This window comes from Gossypium hirsutum, chromosome A11 (assembly GCF_007990345.1).
Source record: "Gossypium hirsutum isolate 1008001.06 chromosome A11, Gossypium_hirsutum_v2.1, whole genome shotgun sequence".
NCBI classification, from domain to species: Eukaryota; Viridiplantae; Streptophyta; class Magnoliopsida; order Malvales; family Malvaceae; genus Gossypium; species Gossypium hirsutum.
This window is the reverse complement of record NC_053434.1, coordinates 32383418-32397747: the sequence shown is the minus strand read 5'-3', so window position 1 is coordinate 32397747 and position 14330 is coordinate 32383418. Positions and strand designations below refer to the sequence as shown.

At 34.7% G+C, this 14330-nt stretch overlaps 1 non-coding gene across 1 annotated transcript; it reads right to left on the bottom strand.

Moving 5' to 3' along the window:
• Positions 1 to 13754: 13754 nt before the first annotated feature.
• Positions 13755 to 13860, bottom strand: LOC121210736 (small nucleolar RNA R71). Its single transcript, XR_005905849.1, has one exon. It is a non-coding gene; the product is annotated as a small nucleolar RNA R71 (small nucleolar RNA).
• Between the last annotated feature and the right edge of the window lie 470 nt (positions 13861 to 14330).

Sequence of the window (14330 nt, the reverse complement as noted above, 5' to 3'; positions counted from 1 at the left end):
ATTTAGAGCTAATGTTGACGACAATCCTGGGAGAGTAGAATTTTTGCTTGAAAATATGATTCGGGTATTTGATGAGCTTTCTTGCACACCGGCTGAGTGTTTAAAATGTGCTGTTTCACTTCTGAGGGACACAATGTATTAGTGGTGCCGAAAGAAAGGGTCAACTGGGGATTCTTTCAAGCTGAGTTTAGAAAGAAATATATTAGTCAACGGTTTATCAATGAAAAATGAAAGAGTTTTTTGAGCTGAAATAGGGCCGTATGTATGTAACTGAATATGATGAAGAGTTTGTGAGACTCAGTAAGTATGCTCGAGAATGTGTTTCCATAGAGGCAATTATGTGGAAAAGATTTGAAGATGGACTGAATGAAGATACCAGATTGTTGGTCGAGATTCTAGAGTTGAAAGACTTTGTTGTGCTAGTTGGCCAAGCTTGCAAAGCCGAGGAATTGGCCAAAGAAAAGAAAAAAGCTAATTTCGAGGCTAGAGATTTGAGAAAAAGATCGATGAATAAACCATATCAGACTTCGTCAAAGAAATCAAGAGATTCATACACTCATTCGAATGCTTCAATTGGGTATCCAAACAGATATCGTGGAAAGCAATATTCAAGTCCTAAAACTTAAGCTACATTAGTATCGAGTGTTGGCAGCGTGAGAAATAATAAGCCCGAGTGTCAACAGTGTGGCTGACGACATTTTGGTGAGTGCTGGATGAATAATAGAGGTTGTCTTAAATGTGGCTCACAAGATCATTTCATTCGAGATTACCATAAGTTAGTTGAGAAAGATAAATTCTAGAATGCAAGACTGAGTAACATAGCTACTAAAGGGAGGCCACCTAGAAATACGGGGAATGTAACCAGTGGTAAGGTGTGAGAAAAGATTCAGCTGTGAGATCCGAGGCTAGAGCACCTGCCAGAGCTTACGCTATTTGCGCTCGTGAAGATGCGTCATCACCATATGTTATCACCAATACATTTTCTCTTTATGACACTAGTATAATTGCTTTGATTGATCTTGGATCAACCCATTCATATATCTGTATGAATTTAGTGTCTTGTAAGAGTTTGCCTGTTGAGTCTATTGAGTTTGTAAGAGTTAGGCAAATATGTTCTAGTTGATAAAGTTTGCAAGAACTATCCTTTAATGACTTCGGGTTACTGTTTTCCGGCTAATTTGATGCTACTACCGTTTGATGAATTCGATATAATTCTGGGTATGGATTGGTTAACGCTGCATGATACGTTTGTGAATTATAGACGAAAGGCTATTGATTTGAAATGTTAGAATAATGAAATCCTTCGGATTGAATTTGATGAATCGAATGGATTACCTGTTGTGATATCATCGATGTTAGCTAAAAAATATGCGAGGAAAGGTTTTAAAGCTTATCTTGCTTATGTATTGGATAAAAAGTGTCTAAATCAAAGATTAGATCAGTGCCAGTAGTCTGTGAGTATTCGGATGTGTTTCCAGAAAAGTTACCTAGGTTGCCACCAATCAGAGAGGTCAAATTTTCCATTGAATTAACATCGGAAACATTACGGATATTTATAGCTCCATACAGAATAGTTCTAACAGAATTGAAAGAATTGAAATCTTAATTGCAAGAGTTAACAGATACAGGTTTTGCACGACCTAGTTTTTCACCTTGGGGTGCACCAGTGTTGTTCGTTAAAAAGAAAGACGGATCAATGAGACTTTGTATTGATTATCGTCAGCTTAACAAGATTACGATAAAGAACCAATATCCTTTGCTATGAATCGATGATTTGTTCGATTAGTTAAAAGGAGCAACAGTGTTTTCAAAGATTGATCTACGGTATGGTTATTATCAGTTGAGAGTAAAAGATTCAGAAGTGCCGAAAACTACATTCAGAACAAGGTACAAGCATTATGAATTTCTTGTTATGCCTTCCGGATTAACAAATATCCTGTATTTTTTATGGGCTTGATGAATCAAATTTTTAGACTGTATTTAGACAGGTTTGTTGTTGTGTTCATTGACGACATTCTGATCTATTCATGAGATGAATCTGAACATGCTGAACATTTGAGGATTGTGCTAGAAACCTTGAAGGATAAGCAACTATTCACTAAATTCTGTAAATGCGAGTTTTTGCTCCGAGAAGTAGGATTTTTGGGACATATTGTTTCAGCAGAAGGTATACGAGTTGATTGAGCAAGATTTCAGCCGTTATCAACTGGAAACCACCAAGAAATGTATCCAAAGTCAAAAGTATTTTGGGATTAGTCGGCTACTATTAACGTTTTGTAAAAGGTTTCTTGATGATTGCTACAGAAAGATGTGAAGTTTGAATGGCCCAAAAAATGTCAGCGGAGTTTTGAACAGTTGAAAGCATTGTTAATTGAGGCACCAGTTTTGGTTCAACCTGAGTTGGGTAAAGAATTTGTGATTTTCAGCGGCGCGTCACTGAACGGTTTGGGTTGTATTTTGATGAAAGAGGGAAAAGTGACAGCTTATGCCTCAAGACAGTTGAAACCGCATGAAAAGAATTATCTGATGCACGATTCAGAGTTGGCCGTTATTGTATTTGCACTGAAAATTTGGCGGCATCATTTATACGGTGAAAAGTGACATATCTTTACTGATCATAAAAGCTTGAAGTATATCATGACTTAGAAAGATTTGAATTTACGACAACGAATATGGCTAGAGTTGCTGAAAGATTATGAGTTAGTGATTGATTATCATCCGGGCAAAGCGAACGTAGTCGCGGATGCGTTGAGTAAAAATTCATTTTTTACTTTGCGATCGATGAACATACAACTAACCTTGTCTTTTGATAGTTTGATTTTGGCTAAATTCAAAGCTAAACCGGTATTTCTTCAACAAATTTGTGAAACTCAGAAGTGTGACAACGAGTTGTAAGTTAAAAGAGTGCAATGCGAATCGACAGGTGATTCAGACTATCAGATCGAATCTGATTATTGTTTAATGTTCTGAGGTAGAATTTGCGTGCCAAAGAATTTTGAGCTCATTCAAAAAAATTTTCACGAGGCACACAGTGGTTGTTTATCCGTTCATCCAGGGAGTACAAATAGGTATAATGATTTGAAACAATTGTATTGGTGGTCGGGCATGAAATGAGACATTTCAGAGTTTGTGTCGAAATGATTAATTTGTCAACAAGTTGATAAACCGTAATTTATACATATTTTTACCCCATGCTTAACGCATTTATGGATGGTTTCTCCTTAGAATTGGTGAACTCGATGCTCCTAATCCCTTAATTTCATTTTTTATACTTAGGTGAGCATAGGAGAGTGAAAGGAATGAGAAACGGGCCAGAAACGGAGAAAATGGGCCAACGTACGAAATCAACATGGCCTGGACTTCCTCACACGGGTAGACCACACGGTCGTGTCCCTTTGGCAAGGTCAAAACACGAGTTACACGGGTCCATCACACGCTCATGCCCATTTAACAGCCTTGACCACGTCCTTAAGCAATTGAACACGGGCGTGTCACACGGGCGTGTCTCTGCCGAGCCCAAGTTTAGTCCAATTCGAAAAAGGCCAATTTTGAGGGCTCTTAGGCATTCCAAAGCCTATTTAAACACCTGAGGAGGCACTTAGACGGGAGAGGCAGAGGAGGAAGCAAGGAATTGCTCAAGGAAAGCCGATCGATCCATCTCAGAAGCCGGATTCACCATTAAGACTGAAGATGTAACATCTCGAATTAAGGCTTAGTCAGAATAATGGTTTCGGGACCACAAATCCAACATCAAAATATTTTTTTTATGATTATTATGAGGCCTAGAATATGAGTATATGCATGTGTTAAGGTTTTATGAAGAAATTCTAAGTATAAGGTGTCCAATTGGAAGTTAGGGACTAAATTGAATAAATTAAAAAAATATGGATTCTAGAAGCAATTTGTATGAAATTGCTATAGATTATGAATTAGAAGGTCTTGGAGATTAATTTGCCCAAATTCCAAATTTTTAGACAAAAATGGGCTTGCATGGATGAAATTTTAAAGAAAGGGCATAAGGGCATTTTGGTCATTTGTCATTTTAATGAAATAAAAAGGGAAAAATGGAGCAAAAATATGCTCATCTTCTTCCCATAGCTTCCAAAATTTGGAGGACACCATAGCTAGGGTTTCTTCAATTTTCAAGCTCAATAGTAAGTGCTCCCAAGCACCGTTTTTCATGTTCTTTGTATTTTTGAAATTTCGGTAGCTTGTTCTTTCCATTTCTACCCATATTTCATGCTAGGGTTCATGTTCAAAAATTTACCCATGCATGAGTTATTGGTATTTTGATGGATCATGGAAGAATATGAAAGATAAATGTGTTAACCATATTTTCCAAGTTGGTTTTCATGAGAAACCATTATAGGGACTATTTTGCAAAAGATGTAAATGTGTGATAGAAATGAGGAAATGATGAAAAATGTGGGTTGCCATAAGAGAGAAAAATGTTCGGTTAGGCTTGGGTAAGATAGAAATTGTATGTGTTTCATTATACGAGCCTAGGGACTAAATCGTGAAAATGCCACAGGTTAAGGGCAAAGCGGTCATTTAGACTTGGGGTAGATATTAAACTTGAAATGTATTATGTGGGGTATTAATGAGCTAATTTTATTGTTATAGACCCCGAGGAACAAATTCTAGAGGTCGATCAAGGTAAAAGCAAGGTTTCAGAATAACCAAAACATTACTCTGAAACTGTTCCCAGGTAAGTTCGGATAACTTAAAGTAAACCCTTAATATGCATGATTGTATGATTTAAGAATGCATGATGATTGCATTATTAATGGCATGAAAATGAATGAAATGCATATTTAATAATGACTTGATGATAACCGTCTCGGTTGAGGTTAAAAGGAAATTCGATGGATAAACCATGTTTTACATGTGGAAGGAGATCCTGCATGTGTTGCAGTAAGGATTTAGACCGGACGGGTAATCCGTGATCTTAAGTATGAAAAGGATCTAGCCTGGATGGGTGTTCCTTGAATGATCAAGCCTCCCGAAGAATATGAGTGCATTGTGGATTTAGCCGAGATGGGTAATCCGATTAGGATCTGAATTTAGCCTGGACTGGTAATTCAGATCCGAGCTCAAAAAGGGTATATGTCTGTAAGGGATTTAGCCTAGAATGGCAATCCCGACATCACCTTATGAGTCCATACAATAGGGGATTTAGCCTGGACTGGTAATCCCGCCATATGATGTGAGGTTCGCGGGAGTGCATATATGGAAAGATCATTTGAATAAATTGATGGATATTGGGTATTCCATCGAGATTTCCTAGAAACTCAACGAGATTAACGTAGGATACATGTATGAATGAAATGTTGAATGATGAGCTCATCTAGTTAATTTACATGATACATGATTATGTGACTAACTCATTGATTGAGTGCATGTGATAGGAAATCATTTCATATTAGATGATTTCATGAATTAAGTATGGATGTATGCAAATTACTCGGTAAGTTTACTCTTCGGTTATTCGAGCTTACTAAGCATGAAAATGTTTACCCCTCTCTTTTTCCCTGTTTTACAGAGCTCAAGGACTCATAAGGATTGGAAGACGGTTGGAGAAGCAACACACTATTAACTAAACAAGCTTTGGTATAAAGAATCTGTTTATTTTGTTCAATGGCATGTATAGTATTTTTGAGTATTTTGTTATATGTGTCATTTGATTTGCCCAGTAAAGGCATGTAAAAATATGCTTATCTCTTTGTCTATGGCCATAAAAATTGGCTTAATTTAAGTAGGCCATGACCTACGATTTTATGGATGGTTTTAATTACAAATGATGGGTTGCTATCAATTAGCAATGAATCACATGAATGAGCCAATTTCAGTTGGATTAATGTAATATGGGAGCCCATGACATTAAATAGGAAATAACAATTAATGTATGAAACCAATGATATGAGGTTTCCATACAAATATTTTCATTAAGATTATTTACAAGTGTATAATCATGCTTTCTCTCAAACTTGGTAACCATTAGGCACAAGTAGTAGAAAGGGGTGACCAAAGGCTTGGGAAATAGCCTATTAAGGTCCACATGGTCAGACACACGGGCGTGTGTTAAGGCCATGTGTCCTCTGCATCTAAAACTTGAAGTCAAATTAGTACACGGGTAGGACACACGGGCGTGTGTCTGGGCCGTGTTATTTTAACAGAATGCTCAAGTTTTGGACATGGGGTGAGCCCATGGGCGTGCATCTTGGCCTTGCCCAAAAGTCAGTGTTGCCCACGTGTTAAAGGCATGGGCGTGTCCTAGGTCACACGAGCATGTGAGTCCACACAGCCCACCTAGAGGGGCGTGTGACATTCCAAAGCTAGAAATTTATTAAGTCGCCCAAAGTTTACCGAATGTTTTCGATTTTGTACCGAACCGCCTTAATGTAGGTTATAGGCCTCGACGGCATGTATAAGGGACGATATGCTTATGTTCTAGAAGTTTTAAATTTTTGGCGAAATTGGTGACCCGGTTTTGTATGTTTATGAATGTTAAAGTTTCGGTAATGCCTCGAGCCCTGTCCCGGTGTTGGATACGGGTGAGGGGTGTTACAGAAGATCTCCCTTCAAATTCCCACAGGAGTTTTGGGTTTTCTTATATTTTGTTATTTTTATTCTTTTGAGATTTTTCTTTTATTAGTATGAACTAATACCCCTAAATACCTAAGGGGGATGAAACCTATGACAGATCTTGTTATTATTATCTGAATTGTATGATAAATATTTGACTTGTTCTTAATTATGTGTTCTTAATTCTTGTTTTGATATTCCAGGATATTGATTCAAGTTAAACTCTTATTTAGTGGAGGAATAGACCCTGTCTAAGAGAAAATTTGTCATAATTAAGCGGAGTTGATTGCGCGCCTAGAGATAGCGTTGCAAGATTTTGCCGAATTAGGGTGAAACCTAATAAGGGGATCCATAAATCGAGCTAATGCAACCCTAGGGCGTTAATCCGAAAGTGATTTCAATTATTCAATCTGGGGTTAGACGTTGTTAGTCTCGAGAGAGATAATAATATAACTTAGGGATCTTTACGGAACAAGTTGAATGAATAAATCGTCCGATTCAGAGTCAAATAACAAGTGAAGTTTAGGTGGATTTTTCCTTAGGTATTGTCTCAATCAATCGAGTTTTCCAAAAAGTATTTTCCCAAAATTTCTTTTCTGTGATTTCTTAGTTTAGTTAATTAGTTAGATAAACAAAACCTGTTTATTTTTTAGGCTAGATAATAAAAAAAAGTTGATACTAGTACTTTTAGTTCCTTTGGGTTCGATAATCCGATCTTACTAAAGCTATACTACTGTTCGATAGGTACACTTGCCTTCATCATGATAATAGTTAGTTTCAAGAACGATTCATTATAAATTTTTAAAACCTGTCACGAATATCACGTATCAAGTTTTTGACACTGTTACCGGGGAACTAAGATATTAGGAACACTTGATATTTATTACTTTAGCCATTTACTTTTTCTGCAATTTAAATTTTACTCTAATTTTTATTACTAATTCTTCTTTTTCCCTTTTTTCTAGTAGGTTTTTATAGTTTATAACTAGAAGAAACTCGTCAGGACCATTACTTTTTGACAGTGGGATCGATTGCACAGTTCACAGAAACCAAAGAGAAATAAGGCAAAGCTTAAGATACACAGAGAAAGAGCAAGAGGAAGATACTTCAACCACCACCGAGGAGATGGCTGAAAACCAAGAAAATCCGCTACCTCCTACGATTGCTATTACTCAAAATTCTGCTCCGCGCACTATGTATGATTATGCTAAACCTTCTTTAATAGGAACTGAATTGAGCATAGTTAGACCTAGGGGTGAGCAAAATTTGATTCGATTCGAAAAAATCGAAAAAAATTCGAATTTTGAATTATTCGAATCGAGTTAATCGAGTTAATCGAATTAATCGAATCAACTCGAATTTTTTTTTCAAATTTCGAGTTCGAGTCGAGTTGAATTCTCGAATTCGAATAACTCGAATAATTCGAATAAATCGAATATAAACTATATTTTTAAATTTTTTTAGATTTTAAGCTTTTAGTAATTATAAACCCAAGCCCAAATATTTTATTAATTTATTTTATCCCATTTTTTCCCCACCCCAACCCAAGCCCGTTTGCCCAAAATATTATTTTCCCAAAACCCATTCCTCCCCCAAATCCAAATCAATTCAAACCCCCCATACCCCAGCTGCAGCCAATTCCAATTTCCAATTATTTTTCTTATTCTCTGATTCTCCCCGCCCCCAACTCTGTTTTATATGAAATGAAACCCTAAAATTAAACTCTTTATTCAAATCCCTATTTCCATGAAACCTTAAACTTTATTTTTCTCAAAAAAAAAAACCCTTAAAATTAAAATCCTTATTCTTCTTTTAATTCATTCTAACCTTCAAATTAAAATCTTTACTCCAAATCGAGTAAGTCTTTGTCTTTGTTGAACTGTTATGTAATACGCCCATGTATGGGTAATTTAATTTTTATGTTTACTTTGCATTCATGATTTCTTTAGGAATTTTGATGCATTCTTCTTGCTGTAGATTTTCATCAAAATGGTGTAAATTGTTGGCATGTATGATAAACTTCTGTAAAAGCATATACCTGCAAAGAAAGAATTTTTTTTTCTTTTTCCAAGCCAAGGCTGATTTGGTTCCCCAGAGCTTTTGAGTCAATAAAATGCTTTCAAGCATTGTTTTTCAAACCTAAGGCTTATTTATTACTCAACCTTGATATAAACATGCGCATATATAGACCTGGATAATGAGATAGAAGTGTTGCTGTGATTGAACTGATTTGAGCTTAGGTTTAGTTTGCAAGAATTTAGTTTGCTTTCTTGCCTGCAAAAAAGCTGCGGGTTTTGTTCATAATGTATCTTTTTATGATAAATGGTCATTTTGAGATGTAATGTTTGTTTATGAGGGATGCTATGTGATGTCTGGTTCCTTTTCACCATGGATTTCAATTTGTATGCCCCTTTTCTTTGCAGCAAGTTTTTGAATTTTCCAGGAGTAAAACATAACGAATGGCCTTTCTATTTCCTTTGCTAGATGCACTACACACTCCTTTTTTCTTTTAATTCCTTTTCTTTTTACTGCAATAATATCCCCACAATTTGTATCAACTTCATAAATGTCAAACCTTGATTCTTACCTTCAACTACTTTTGTGCAGAAAGAAGTTGATTGCAGATGCAAAGGCCAGTTTTATTCGACAAATACCTGAACCACTAAAGGAAGAACTAATCAAACGTGGTGAGTTGGAATATTGACAAAAGTTTTGATCTGTTGAGGCGTTGTAGAAGTTGTTTTCTTATTTCTTCAATATAATTTTGTTTTGGCTGAAAAGTGAGGAAATCTTAATTCATTTTGTATGAAGAACATTTTGGAAGAAATCAATTAGTATTAAAATATTAGCCCCTCGAGTCAAAGTGCGAGATAATTTTATAATCGATTCTTCCAACCTTATTGGTCTCATGGATCCAGTTATTGTGCGTCTATAAATTTTTATATTTCTTTTCATTTATATATAATTTCTTATAACCACAGTAATTTATATTTATTTAAATTTTAAGTGATATAATCGTATCATATGTTTTAAATTCTAATCTTAATTCATTTATTTTTCTTTTCAAGTCCAAAGCTATATGGTAACACTAAATTTCAAAGCAGTCTTTCATTGGCAAACTGTAGTCATAATACTGTTATATAAAATTGTCTAATAATTACTTCAAATTTGAGCAAGTTTGAATAAAAATTTATACTAAAAATATGAATTTAAACAAAAAAAAATGTATCACTTCAGTTTCCCTTCAAGTGAGATCTATTTTCTAATAATATTATGTAATTTATTTACAATTCTCCCATCAAAATATGATCCGATGATACTAGGTTTATGTGTATTACTTACTATGAATGAGTTAATTAGTTAATTAATTTCGTATTACTGGTTCAAGTTGTAATTAGTAAATTCTCATATGATTTTTTTCCTTATGAATTAGCTAATTTTTCTTCAATGATTGAAGAAGAAAAAACCTACAACAGTGGGCGATGATGGGGGTTCAGGGAATTTTAGCTTTATCCACTATTCCACTTGATGTACAATAACCCTTAACAAATATGAATTAGTATCCCTATAATGTGTTATTAAGTGCTATCTATTTTTAATTTATGCTATTGTACTATTATATTAATTAATTTATGCTATTATACTATTATATTAATTGATTTTTAATTTAACTGATTTATTAAGTTTGATTTTAAATCAATTATTGGTCATGGTTAGTGATTGCAACAAATGTTTACTTGTAGATGAGTGATCCAAAGCGAGATAGTTCAACTCAAAGTTCACAAAATTCTTCCCCAAGTAAAGATGATCAAACAACAACCAATGAAAATGTTCAAAAAAAGATTACTCCAAGATCAGCTTGTTGGAACCATTTCACCAAATTTTTGACTAAAGAGGGGGAGAAGAGAGCAAGGTGCAATACATGTGATGTTACTTACACCATGGAATCAACTTCGGGTTCTACAACAAATTTGAATAACCATTTGAAAACATGCCTAAAAAGACCTCGAGGTAATATTTCTAATCCGAAGCAATCAGAATTAGCATTTGTGAAGTTTAGCCAAGAAACAACTGATTTATCAACTTAGGTGTTTGATAAAGATGCTGTTAGAAAAGCATTAGTTCGTATGATAATTGTGGATGAACTACCTTTTAAAATTGTAGAGGGAGAGGGTTTCAAATACTTTCTTTCTATAGCATGCCCACGGTTTAGTCTTCCATCTCGTTGGACAATTAGAAGGGATTGTCTTGATTTATTTAACTCCATGAAGAGTGTGATGAAGAACTATTTTGAAAAAGATATAAGTAGAGTTTGTTTAACTACAGACACTTGGACTTCATTGCAGAGGATATCTTATATGGTTTTAACAGCACATTGGGTGGATGATGAGTGGAGGTTGCAAAAAAGGATTATAAATTTTTCCCCAATATCAGCTCATAGAGGTGAAAGCATAGGTCAAGCCATTGAAAAATGTCTTCGAGATTGGGGGAGTGAAAGGGTCTTCACTATTACGGTTGATAATCCATTAGCTAATAGTGTTGCCATTGAATATTTGAGAAAGAAATTCAATCATCGAAATGCTTCTATTGCAAATGGAAAATTTATTCATATGAGATGTGTTGCACACATTCTTAATCTCATTGTGCAATACGGTATTAAGGATGCTTCTATGTCTGTGGATCGAGTTAGAGGTGCTGTGAGGTATATAAGAGCATCACCATCGAGGTTGACAAAATTCAACCAACGGGTAAAAGAAGAAATGATAGATAGTAAGGCTCAATTGTGTTTAGATGTGCCTACTAGATGGAACTCAACATATATGATGTTAAAGGTGGCTGAAAAATATGAGCGTGCATTTGAATCATATGTACGTGATGACCATAATTTTTTTCTTGATCTTACTGTTGGAGATGGAGTTCCTACATTTGATGATTGGGAAATTGTTCGAAGAGTTATAAAAGTATTGGAGCCTTTTTATCATCTTACATTGAAGGTGTCCGGATCTTTGCATGTTACCTCTCATTCACTTTTTGAAGTATTGACGGATGTACATTGTCTTTTTGATGGGTGGCAAGATTGTGGAGATCTAGACATAATTTCTATGACTTCTAAAATGAGAGAGAAATATAATAAGTATTGAGGTGAAGGAAACAAGATCAACATGCTAGTTTACTTGGCGGTCATCTTTGATCCGCGATGTAAAATGAGTTTTTTGGACTTTGGGGTCAACTTGCTTTTTCCTAATGTTGCTAATGACATTATGAAAATGATTGATAAAGAATTGCATTGCTTGTTCAATGAGTATTCTTCTAACGCAGGGAGAATTGAATTGTTTGAAGGTAGATCTAGTTCTTCAACAAATCGTTGCAGTTTAATGGAAATAGATCAGTCAGAAATGAAAACGGGCTTGGCCAAACAAAAATACCTTAAGAAGAAGAAACAAGTTGGATTAGAAAGCAAATCTGAGTTGGATAGATATTTGGGTGAGGATGAAGAAGTAAACAATTCAAATTCATTTGATTTACTATTGTGGTGGAAAATGAACAGTCCTAGATTCCCTATTCTTGCACAAATGGCTCGAGATATTCTTGCTATTCCTATCTCAACAGTTGCCTCAGAAAGTGCATTTAGCACGGGTGGACGTGTTCTCGATAGTTTTAGAAGTTCTCTAACTCCTCTCATGGTCGAGGCTTTGGTTTGCACACAAGATTGGCTTCGGAAATCTAATGATGCCATCAATCTTAAAGATTATGTTGATGAACTTCAAACCACGGAAGATGGTAATATATAAATTTTAATTTATAAAATAAGCTTTTGTATTATTTATATTAGTAAGCATTCCCATAATTTAACTAACATTTTTGTTTTTAAATTTGCTAGATTTATTCAAAATACCTGAAGATCAAGAAGGTAACATACTTAGCATTAGTTTATAAAGTTAAATGTTTATTTAATTTATTTTTGCAAACAATTTTTATCATTTAACTAACTCAATCAATACTTTTACTAGATGTTTCAAGATTATCAACTGTGATTGAAGCACAAGAAGAAAGTTAAACTATTCTATAATGGGTTTTGAACTGATGTGTTATTGTTATTAGTTTGGTTTGGTTTGTTATTATTGTTGGATAATTGAGCTTTTGTTGTGTTCTTTTTTTTTTGGACTGGTGTAGGTTTCTATTGTATTTTGGACTTTTGCTTATGTTTTTTTTAATTACAATGTTGTTGTATTGTTTTTGTTGTTTATTTGGACTCATGAAGAAACTTAAACTATTCTATAATGGTTTTTGAGCTTATGTGTTATTGTTATTAGTTTGGTTTGGTTTGTTATTGTTGTTGGTTAATTAAACTTTTGTTGTGTTTTTTTTTGTTTGGAGTGGTGTAAGTTTCTATTGTATTTTGGACTTTTTCTTATGTTTTTTTTTATTATAATGTCGTTGTTTACTTCGACTCATGTTGTTTACTTTGACTTTTACTTATGTTTTTTTATTATAATCTTGTTGTATTTTTTTTTTGTTGTTTTTTTGGATTAATGTTGTTTATTTGGGTTGATGTTGTGTTGCTTGTATTTATTCACTTATTTACTTTAATTTTTTGTTGTATGATCATGTTGAAAAACTTTAAAGAAAATTATTTTTTTGAAAAATTACATAAAAATAAATAACACTAGTCATTTTTTTAAAAACTTAACTCGAACAAATATATTCGATTCGATTCGATTCGAATTCCATCTCACTCGACTCGATTCGAGAAAATTTCAAATAAAGTTAGGATGATAAAATAAGATTCGAAAACTCGATTAACTCGAAAATTTTCGATTCGATTCGATTCGATTCAATCGAATGCTCACCCCTAGTTAGACCTGCTGCAGCTGCAAATACTTTTGAACTGAAACCTAACACAATTCAAATGATACAGCAATTTGTTCAGTTTGATGGTTTGCAGGACGAAGATCCCAACGCTCACTCGGCAAACTTTTTGGAACTATGCGATACATTTAAAATCAATGGCGTTTCTGATGATGCCATATGTCTTCGGTTATTTCCCTTTTCGTTAAGGAATAAAGTTAAACAGTGGTTGAACTCGTTACCACGAGGGTCAATTACTACTTGGGAACAAATGACCGAAAAGTTCTTATTAAAATATTTTCCCCCGGCTAAAATGGCTAAATTACATAATGATATCTTTTCTTTTGTGCAGATGGATTTAGAGACACTCTACGATGCATGGGAGAGATATAAGGACCTTTTGCGAAGATGCCCTCACCATGGGTTACCACTTTGGCTATAGGTTAAAACTTTTCATAATGGCCTGAATCCTTCGACTCGACAAATGGTTGACACAGCTGCTGGCGGAACCATCAATAATAAAACACCTGAAGATGCCTATGAATTTATAAAGGAGATGTCACTGAATAACTATCAGTGGCATGTCATGAGGACAAAGCCAACGAAAACAGCCAGCGTTTATAACTTCGATTCGGTCGCCATGCTATCTAATCAGGTAGAACTCTTGAATAAGAAAATTGATGGTTTTCTTAGTTCTTCACAAGTTCACCCAGTAATGCAGTGCGAAGCAAATGAAGGTGGATCGAGCAATTCAAAATACCAACCTTATGGCCACTACATGGAGAACGAGAAGTTAAATTACATGGGTAATAATCTTCGATCTCAAAACAATCCTTATAGCAATACTTACAATGCAGGTTGGAGGAATCACCCAAATTTTTCATGGGGAGGCCAAG